This window comes from Pyrus communis, chromosome 9 (genome assembly GCF_041283825.1).
Source record: "Pyrus communis isolate YQ-2024b chromosome 9, ASM4128382v1, whole genome shotgun sequence".
Taxonomy (NCBI): domain Eukaryota; kingdom Viridiplantae; phylum Streptophyta; class Magnoliopsida; order Rosales; family Rosaceae; genus Pyrus; species Pyrus communis.
This window is the reverse complement of record NC_142573.1, coordinates 15,724,443-15,735,480: the sequence shown is the minus strand read 5'-3', so window position 1 is coordinate 15,735,480 and position 11,038 is coordinate 15,724,443. Positions and strand designations below refer to the sequence as shown.

The window sequence follows — 11,038 nt, the reverse complement described above, 5'->3', positions numbered from 1 at the left end:
TCCGCAACCCGAATTGCTTCGGGGACATCCAATTTTTTTAAGCTTTGGTGCTTTGTCACATGCCAATAATGGCCTCGCCGGCGACCCGAGTCACTGACTCCTTTACCAAGACCTACTACTAGATTTGCAAAAGAAGAAGACGGTGGGTTTTCCTCTGCCGTTTTCACGTGTTCGATCAACCATCCACGACCGCACTTATTCTAATTTCGAACGGATTGGAGTCTGGGGTGGTTGGGTAGGGTTGGGATTGTGATGGTGCCTGGGGTGGTTGGGTAGGAGGGGAAGATCATTATCATATTTTTTTTTAATTTCTAAAAGTTTAAATATTTTACTAATATTATTTAATTAGATTTGTAGGACCCAGTTGTCTACCACGTCATCATATAACATAATTTTTTATAGAATTGTAACGGAAGAATCACATTGATTTGTGACACCAATTTTTAGGAACTACATTGATCGATTTTCAATTTTAGGGACCATCTTGATGAAATGAGTTAATTTCATGGATCATTCGTGATAAAAAACCTATTATTTTTAAGTTTTTATTATTGAACACAGTGATCATCATGACCATGACAAAGCGATCTTATGAGGTGGCGGTGACAACGATGGTGGTAAAAGTGTTACGTGGTGATTGTTGGTAAGATGGTGATATTAAAGTTGGTGTCTTTGGTCATAGTAAGGTGATGGTGGCGACATGCATTATGGTGGATGGTGGAGTATATCATTAGATAATTAAGAAAATTGAATTTCATCGTATCACTCAAAGTATATCAATCCTATCTGCAATTCTTGCCCGCTTCCACTCCACTATTACCACTTGTTAGAAAACATGGTCGAGAGAGAGAGAGGGGAGAGAGAGCGATGAAAATGGCGGCTGTGAACATGTTATCTCAGCCATGGCCGCCTACACCATCTCTCTATGTTGCTAATAATACTAATAAGTCAAATGCTAATAATTGTAAATTACATTCTTATCGCTACTCTGTTGCCGCTTCACCCTATGAACCAAATAGATCAAACCCACCATCCAAGCTCTCTACAATTTCCACCTGTTTCTCATAGTTCGGTAATTTTTCTGTTTCCACATTTAATTTCATTTGATTCCTGTAACCTAAAATTTACAAGTTTTGCAATTGAATGTAGGATTTTCCTTTGTTAATTTCTCAAATTAAGAGCTAAATGTAAAGATTCTTGCAGTAATTCTTTTTTCCAACTTTTGTGGTGGGATAATTAGTCATTGATTAACTAGTACATAGTTATTTAGAGGCAATGTTGAATGATTACATAGTGTTTTCACAATGGGAGCAATAATTTTGAGCCCTAGCCAATCAATTTTTGAAATGACAAAGTTCACAAAATTGGGTATTTTTGGAATAAAACCTGTGGTTACTAAAGAAAATTAGCATGCAAGCCAACACCAGTGAAAATATCTGCCTAGTTTCAAACACAATATGGTATTGCCATTTTAGTGTACTGTGTTTGATCAGGCAGTATTTTTAAAGCCGTATGGATGGATTCCTTCAATTTTGTTTAGGATGGATTCCTTCAATTTTGTTCACTATGTGCTCATATCAATTTTTAAGGACTTCATATCTGTGGATGGATTCTTTAGAGTTGTGAGCTTAGTTCTTGCTCCTATCTCTTTGTGGATTCTAACGGCTAGCGACCTTGTTTAACTAGTTGCACTTAGAACTTTGTATTGCCTCCTCATTTCTTTACTTTTTTGTGTCAAATTTCCCTTTTAAAATATTCTGTATCTTCCGTTGTTGAAATTAAGTCGTCCTCCTAATAAGTCCCGTCTCATCCTCGGATTTATGTGATAATTTGGCCTCTTTTGAAAGAGGTAGAGGAACCAATTTGCATGAAACTACTGCTCAACTAAGCCAACAAAGGTGTATATGTTAGTTACTGAATATAGGTTGTTAGAAAGATTTGCGATGTAAATTATTTTTAGTAATAGTAATGGATTAAGCTGAATAGTATGACTATGATGTATGCTCTTCACCTCTTTCTATTTTCAGGATTCTTCTTACAGGCAGTGGATGTTCCTAGATACAAGACAATTTCATGCATCACAAAAATTCTACCAATAGTGAATGTGGAGAGGGTCCATTGTATTGTATGTTTCCTACGAAGCCTGCAGAAGTTTCTTTTGTGCAGGACCTTTTTAAATTTATATGCTCATGTCCGTTGATAGACAAATTGGGTCTGACCCCAGAAGCAGTGGCAGAGTCCATTGACAAGTGGTTGGCTAATAGGTTGCACCTGTGCCAGCTGTTTCAGCTCATTGAATTGTATTTGAATGAGCCTCAGAAAGTTAGGTTGTATCACTACTATATTCTTGTTTTTTTTTTGGTGTGAGGATCAGATTTCTCAGCACAGATCGTTGTACAAAGATGGAGATGATATTCCTCTTCTAGTGGTACATCACTTTCTACTCAAATCATCCCTTGCCTATTTGTGTGCTCTAAGATTCTGTATTGGGTCTAGTTCTATTGGCATAATTTTGTGTCAAGGTATATCTGTCTCCTCATTAATGATTGAATTTTTGAAGAGACATTGCTGCCATTCTTTATCTTTTTGGTTTTGTTTCATCATACAGTGCTGATTTTTTTATCTATGATGCAGATTGGTTTCAGTGCACTGCAAGGTTATGGAAAGACTACACTTGTCTTTGCTCTTGATTATCTTTTCAAACTCATGGGTAGGTTAGCTTTGAGCAACTGATACTTTAGATGATTCATGAAAAATAAAGGAATTTGGGTTTGCTTACTGTTTGTTCAAATCTTAGGAAGTCTGCCTCAATATCCTTTGATGACTTTTATTTGACAGTAGAGGGTCAGTTATTTTTGAAGAAAGAAAAGAAGGGGTGGGAGGTTGGGTCGCATTATTCTTTATATTTTTGTTTTCTAATTGGATATTGTACTATTTGTAAGCAAAACTAAGAGAAGAAAATCCAGGAAATGTGCTTTTAGAGGTAACAATCAATTTTTTTCCAAGTAATTCAACAGATAGTTGATTGTAACTCATAAGAAAATTGAAAATACTTTCTTAGCAATAACATCTTGTTCATCTGTTTCTGGTTGCTTATAGTTACGCATAACCGCAGGCAGTCACGACCTTTCATTCTTTGTTGAAACATTGTCTGCTCTGACTGAATTGAGTAAAGAAGGTGATTTTCCACCATTCATTTTCATCTACTACAAAAGCATGCCTGTTTTATAATTATGCACACTAAAAATTTTTCAAGTATGAAAATGAAGCTACCCAGATATGATAAGGTGCACAACTGAGAAAATTGCTTTCTGTGTTCATTATTTCTTCTAAACCAGTAGTTCAAAGTGGCTCTTCAACTTGTTTTGGTTGCAATCTGTTTACAATGGAAAGGGTCACAGAGCCGATCCTTCAAGGTGGCCAGAGGTTGTGGGACCATTTACAGCAAGTCTGTATGAGGATTTTCTGTTATATCTTGCAATCAGCGGGCTTAGGTTAATGCCAATGCGGGATGCTGATACCGTATAGCCTATGTAGCTATGTGATTATATGAAGATAGATGTTTGAACGTATCAAGAATCAAGGTCGCACAAATGTTATGTTGAAATGTTTTCTATAAGTATTAATAAGGTTTGGATGTGAAATCAGTAGGTCAACTCCAAAGGTAATCAATTAGGTGGCATTAGTTGGTTTTGTATAGAAAACTCTAAAATATTATTTTCACCTTGCAATTGGTTGGGATTTGGCTTGTCAAGTAGGCTGTTCTGTTTGAAGGTTGAATGCTTGGTTTCAAGCCCTTTCCTAAGGAGGTTGTCAAAGCATTAGATCCACAGGTTAGAGGACATGATATACATCTTTTGTTAGGCTTTGTTGATATTACTTATGCTATGTACAAACTTCATCGGTGTTCTTCATCCTACTAAACACAGTTGGATCTCAAATGTTAATTTCCATTAAACAGCTAGAGACGGTGAGTAAAAATCTTGAAGCGTATTATGCATGGTACAAGTTCATCAAAGCATGGATAATTATCAAGATCAAGAATCCGAGCTCTGTCTACCAGTGGCGTTTGTAGGTTGGCTTTCATGTTTACATCATTCTGCAACAAAAATACAGTCTCTCTGTTCTTTAAGTACTTTTGTCATTATCACTGTGCAATTTATAAGTGGTTCACTGAACTTGCAGGCTGAGATTGCCATGAAAGAGGCAGGGAAGCCCGAAATGTCCGATGATGAGGTTGCTACTCTATGTTAACTTGTATTAGGATTCCTACAATTGTGGGATTCCTACCATATTTGGTTTCCTAGTTTAGGATGTAATTATTCTTTCCTTATTATGATAGGATTGTATATGATTGTATATATACCTTTGATTGTGATGAATATAATATATCATTGAAAAACATTATTTCTTCTTGGCACTAGAGCCGAGTTAGAAAAAAAGAAAGAAAAGGAAAACACCGAACCCTAATTGGGTTTGAATTTGCCCTGTCTCTGATCAATTGCAGTGAGCAACTTAGAGTTGTTGTTGCCCGTGTCCCTGATCAATTGCAACGAGCAATTGAGAATTGTTGCTGCCCCGTTCTGTCAGTCCGTTTGTCCGCATTGTTCCAAATTCCCACCACAACGTTGCCTTGTCAGTCCGTTATCGTGTTCCAAATTCCCATCACAGCGCTGCAGGTTTTAGGTTATACCGATAGCAAGACTGATGGCTGAAGAAAAGGGAGTCGATTATAGGATTGTTCCAGCAGCTGCTCCAATTATGGTGCAATCAGAGAACTCAAACTTTAATATTTGTATGGTATTGGATGAGAAGAACTATAATTTATGGGCTCCTCTCATTCAAATCCATATTACTAGAAGGAAGAAGATGGGATATCTTCTTGGGTCTATCAAGGCACCTAACGAAGATGATCCTAAATATGATGATTAGTTCTCTGAAGATCAAAAAAATTAAGAGTTGGCTATTGTCTTCAATGAAGCCAGAGATTATGAAACGGTACATTCGGTTGTCTACTTTGAAGGAAATTTGGGATTATCTTAAGGCGGCCTACTTTGATGAGACCGACGAGGCTAGAATTTATTCGTTGAATCAGAAGGCATCACGTCTTCGTCAGAATGGCCGACCTTTGGCTACCTATTTTGGGGAGCTAACTGAGATTTTCCAAGAATTGGATCACTTTAATAAAGTATCCATGGAGTGTGAAAATGACGTCAAAGTGTATTAAAAAATCCACTAAGAGACAACGAGTCTATGTGTTTCTTGGTGGTCTCGATGATGTGTTTGATCAGGTTCGTGAAGAAGTGTTATGGAAGGATCCCTCGCTTGGCCTTCTGGCTTTTTATGCATATGTTCATCAAGAAGTCGATCAAAAGTAAGCAATGAGGATGAAGATTGACAAGAGTGAACCCACTGCTATGGCAGCAAAGGCCCGTGGATCATCTTCTTGGTCGAACCAAGACGAGTCCCAAAGCCGGCAAGGACAAACTCGTCTTAGCCAAACAAGCCGGGATCGTCCCCAAGGTAATTGCCCACACTGTGGCATGACATGACACTTTAAGAGTCGCTGTTTTGAGTTGATTGGATATCTCAAGAATTGGGATAAGACTTGTGATCCTTGATGCAACAAATCTCGAGCCTCCGTTGTAGAAACTAAGAATGATTCGGACCAGATAGTGGACAAGGCATCTACCATGATTGCTGCGGTAGGTAGTAATGGTAAGACATTAAGTACTTCTACTTCTTTATGAATAATACATTGATAATTGATTTAGGAACTACTGAACATATGACTTATGATTCTAGACAGGTTTCATCACTAAAAATATCCACACAAACCGTGGTCAACGTTGCCAATGTTAATCCCGTCGCTGTTAGTGGCGAAGGCACTGTTTCCCTTTCTGATACCATGAAACTTGACACTGTTTTTATGGTTCCCTCTCTAAATTATAATTTGTTATCCGTTGCGCAAATAACCCTTGGTTTACACAGTTTGGTTATTTTTTGGCCCTATTTTTGTGTTTTTAAGGGCATCCGGACGCAAAAGACGATTGGTTATGGTATTAGAAGAAGGAAGCTTTATTACTTGGAGTTGACAACCAGTAGTTCTGGCTTGCTAACTCAAGCTCTTTCTGTTGATGATTCTCAAGGGGATACTAATGAAGTGTCGGATATTTGGGTGTTGCATCGGCGCCTTGGGCATGCTTCCTTTAATTATTTGCACAAGTTATTTCCTAGTTTGTTTGTCAAGAGTGATGTTTCTCAGTTTAAGTGTGATGTTTGTAAAATGGCTAAGAGCCATCGAACTTTCTTTCCTCCCAGTTTAAATAAAAGTACCGTTTCTTTTATGATTGTGCATTATGATGTATGGGGGCCGTTGAAAATAGCTACTCTTGGTGGTGCTCACTATTTTGTTACTTTTACGATTGTACTAGAATAACTTGGGTTAGTTTGTTAAAGTCAAAAAGCGAAGTTAGTTTGGCCTTTCAAAAGTTCCATAAAATGGTTATTGTGCAATACAATAGGAATATCCAGGTTCTTAGAAGTGACAATGGAGGCAAATATGTTAATATGGAACTTCGTTTTTTCTCTGAACTGCATGGTATTGTTCATTAGACCACAGCTCGTATACACCTCAACAAAATGGGGTTGCTGATCTTATTAATCGTCTTCCTTCTCGTATGATCAACTTCCATACGCCATTTCAGGTTCTCTTGTCTCAGACTAGTAGTCCACTAACTCTAAATCTTTCCCCGCGAGTCTTGGGGTGTGTTGCTTTTGTTCACCTCCATCTTCCTGAACGGAATAATAAACTTGAACCTCCAGCCATTCGTTGTGTATTTTTGGGTTATGCAACTACCCAGAAAGGATATTGTTGCTATCATCCTCTGAGTAAGAAAATGTTTATCACTCAAGATGTGATTTTCCATGATAATGAAATGTTTTTTGGATCCTTCGGTCTTCACTTCAAGGGGGGGGTACCGAAATAGTGAAGTTATGACCCAAGATAATAGTGAAGTTTTGACCTTTGATTACTTTCCCGTGAAACGAGCTGCACGAAAAGCAGCCATTGCAGTTATTACATTTGGAGTCCACGACATTTGGAGAAGAGCAGAAGCCCATATGTTTTGGTGATCAGCCCACTGAGCTGCAACAAACAAATGTGGAGGAAGACCAGCCCACGGGTCCTACGGGGTTTGGGCTTGAAAATGAGTTGCAGCAGCCTACTATTTGAGATGGAACCAAGCAGCAACCATAACATTTGTCATGATATTTGTCTCCTAATGTTATGAACTTGTCTTCTATTATCTCTTATAACCAATCGTTTTCTACATCGGATGCACCTCCACTCCGTCGCCTTCCAGAACGTATTAACTGAGGTATTCCCAAACCTACTTATGAGGCAAATCCTAAGTGTAAACACAAGTATTCCGCGAGTAAGCCAAATTCAAATTCAAGAGTGAGATATCCATTAAACAATTATGTGTCTACTTGTCACCTGTCAAAATCAAATAAGTCATTTGTATATCAATTATCTACTGTATTTATTCCTAACAGTGTTGTAAATATGAAAAATTCCTAAAACAAGAACACGTGTACAAAATATATTTTGTATTAATTAATGATTTTGGGGTTACAATCTCTTTGTAATTTGATCATCTGATTCGATCTCTGTAAGGTGTTGATTTGTGGATGTGCGATTGATCCAAGGGCTGTCGAGGCTTGATCTTGGATGAATGGTTTGAAGTTTCTTCAAGGGCCATTGGGGCTTGATCTTGAAGGTTGAGGGAAGTTTCTTCAAGGGGCCTTCAGGGCTTGATCTTTGAAGGTTGATGAACGGGTCTTCAAGGGGGCTTTTGGGCTTAATCTTGAATAATGGTTATGCGGACTTTTTCAAAGGGCTTTTGGGCTTGATCTTGAAGGTTGATAGATGAGCGGATCTTCAAGGGCTTTTGGGCTTAGTCTTGAAGAACGATTGGATGTGTGGATTTGTTGAGGTTGTTGATCCAAAGGGTTGTTGGGTTTGATCTTAGGATGAACGAATGATGAACGATGAACACTTTCTTCAAGGGCTGTCGGGGCTTGATCTTGAGTTGGTGGAAGTTCTTCAAGGGGCCTTTAGGGCTTGATCTTTGAAGGTTGATGAACGGGTCTTCAAGGGGGCTTTTAGGCTTGATCTTGAATAATGGTTGTGTGGATTTCTTAAAGGGCTTTTGGGCTTGATCTTGAAGGTTGATGGATGAGCGGATCTTTAAGGGCTTTTGGGCTTAATCTTGAATAATGGTTGTGTGGATTTCTTCAAGGGTTTTTGGGCTTAGGCTTGGTCTTAAAGGTTGGTTATGTGGATTTCTTCAAGGGCTTTTGGGCTTGGTCTTGAAGGTTGATGGATGAGCGGATCTTCAAGGGCTTTTGGGCTTAATCTTGAAGAATGGTTGTGTGGATTTCTTCAAGGGCTTTTGGGCTTGGTCTTGAAGGTTGATGGATGAGCTGATCTTCAAGGGCTTTTGGGCTTAATCTTGAAGTACGATTGGATGTGTGGATTTGTTGAGGTTGTTGATCCAAAGGGCCATTGGGGCTTGATCTTAGGATGAACGGATGATGAACGATGAACACTTTCTTCAAGGGCCGTCGGGGCTTGATCTTGAGTTGGTGGAAGTTCTTCAAGGGCCGTTGGGGCTTGATCTTGAAGGAGGATTTGACGAAGAACAAAAAGTGCTTTCTTGATCCTTCAGGATTTGCTTAAGAGCTTTAGAGTTTCAAGGCTTCAAGGTTTTGGTGTGATGTAAATTCCCCCCCTTTTTCTCTTGATGGAGAAGCCTATTTATAGGCTTTGAGAGTGAATCACCGCCATCCATTTTTTTTGGTGAAGTGAGTGGATGTTGTAGGTGAAATAAATGGAGTTGGTAGGTGAAGTAAATGTGTGATGTAGGTGAAATAAGTGTGTGAGGTTGGTGAAGTAAGTGGAAGTTGTAGGTGAAATGAGTGTGTGATGTAGGTGAAATAAATGTGTGAGGTTGGTGAAGTAAATGGAAGTTGTAAGTGAAATGAGTGTGTGATGTAGGTGAAATGAATAAAGGTTGTAATTTTAATACATTGGTCAACATTTATTTCACTGAAATTTCAATGTCTACAAGTGTACAGGAGGCCTTAGCAGATTTCCGCTAGAATGATGCAATGAATGAGGAATTGAGTTCGTTGAAGAAGAATGCTACCTGGGAAATAACTGACTTGCTAGTTGGAAAGAAATCTGTGGGATGCAAATGGGTCTATACAGTGAAATACAAAGCAAATGGAAAGGTAGATCACTTTAAAGCAAGATTGGTGGCAAAGGGGTACACATAGAAATATGGCATCAATTACACTGATATGTTCTCACCAGTGGCAAAGATCAATACAGTTCGTGTTCTATTGTCCTTAGCAGCAAACCTAGATTTGCTTTTGCAACAGTTGGATGTAAAAAATGCATTCCTCCATGGAGATCTAACCAAAGAGATTTATATGGACCTTCCACCAGGGTGTAATGACCCGGACATACGGAAACAAAAGGTATGTAGGCTCAGGAAATCATTGTATGGGTTAAAGCAGCCTCTGAGAGCCTAGTTTGGTAGATTTACCAAGTCCATGAGGGTATTCAATTATAGGCAAAGAAATTGGGATCATACGTTATTCCTGAAACGTCGAAACGGAAAGGTTACAACTTTCATTGTATATGTGGATGACATGGTGGTTACCGATAACGATCCCGTTGAGTAAGCAGCCTTGAAAGATTATTTGTCCACAGAATTCGAAATGAAAGATCTTGGTTCTTTAAAATATTTCCTTAGGATTGAAGGGTCGAGATGCAAGTCCAGGATATTTCTATCACAAAGGAAATATGTTCTTTACCTGTTGGAAGAAACCGGTATGACCGTGTGCAAGCCAGTGTCTACTCCATTGGCTGAAGGAATGAAGTTGGGTATCGATCGGAACCAAGTACCAGTTGATAAAGGGAGGTATCAAAGGTTAGTAGGAAGATTAATGTACTTGGCCCACACTAGGTTGGATCTTGCTCATGCATTAAGTGTAGTTAGTCAATTTATGCACAATCTTGGAGAACAACACATGAGTGCAATTATGAGAATATTGAGTTACTTGAAAGGAAATCCTGGTAAAGGAATTTTGTTTTGGAAAAGTGGGCATTTCAGAATTGAGTGCTATACAGATGATAACTGGGCAGGATCGACGGATGATAGGCGCTCGACATCTGGGTATTTCACCTTTGTTAGGGGAAATCTAGTAATGTGGAGAAGAAAGAAGCAGAATGTCGTATTAAGGTCAATCGCAGAAGCCGAATTTAAAGGCATGGCACTTCGTGTTTATGAAATCTTGTGGATTAAGTTTCTGTTATAAGATTTGGTGGTCAAACATGGACAGCTGATGAAGTTATTTTGTGACAATAAAGCTGCTCGTGACATCGAGTGCAACATAATAAGACCAAACATATAAAGGTTGACAGGTTCTTTATTAAAGAGAAGCTAGACAACAAAGTAATTGAGGTTCCTCCTATAGGAACTGAAGACCAAGTAGCAGATATTCTCACTAAGGCGGTCTCTAGTGACAAGTTCTTGAGGTTTCTAGACAAGTTGGGCATGTGTAACATCTATACACCAACTTGAGGGGGAGTGTTGACTTGTATTAGGATTCCTACAATTGTGGGATTCCTACCATATTTGGTTTCCTAGTTTAGGATGTAATTATTCTTTCCTTATTCTGATAGGATTGTATATGATTGTATATATACCTTTGATTGTGATGAATATAATATATCATTGAAAAGCATTCTTTCTTCTCTCTATCTATGTTTGCATCTTATAAACTGTCTGCAGATTCTGCAGTTGGTTCCATAACCTGAAACTGATGTTTTTTTAGAGCTCTATTGTGCAGGTAAAAGACATTGTTTCACGATACTTGTCAGCGTACAATGCTTACCTTCCCACCTTTTACTCTGAAGGTCCAGAAGGGTCAGATCCAAGGCGCCTCATCCTCGTAGAAATAGATG

The 11,038-nt window shown here is 38.6% G+C and overlaps 1 long non-coding RNA gene and 1 pseudogene across 3 annotated transcripts; both read left to right on the top strand.

Annotated features, from left to right (window-relative positions):
• The first annotated feature begins 773 nt into the window (after positions 1-773).
• On the top strand, positions 774-4,501 carry LOC137740626 (uncharacterized). Of its 3 annotated transcripts, XR_015966753.1 has the most exons (7): positions 774-1,072; positions 2,028-2,428; positions 2,635-2,983; positions 3,100-3,664; positions 3,759-3,833; positions 3,962-4,075; positions 4,186-4,501. It is a non-coding gene; the product is annotated as an uncharacterized LOC137740626 (long non-coding RNA). The 3 variants fall into 3 exon arrangements; XR_015966752.1 differs by having other exon boundaries at positions 3,100-3,833; XR_015966751.1 differs by having other exon boundaries at positions 3,100-4,075.
• Positions 4,502-4,707: 206 nt separating this feature from the next.
• LOC148694327 (uncharacterized) lies at positions 4,708-6,066 on the top strand (annotated as a pseudogene).
• The last annotated feature ends 4,972 nt before the right edge of the window (positions 6,067-11,038 follow it).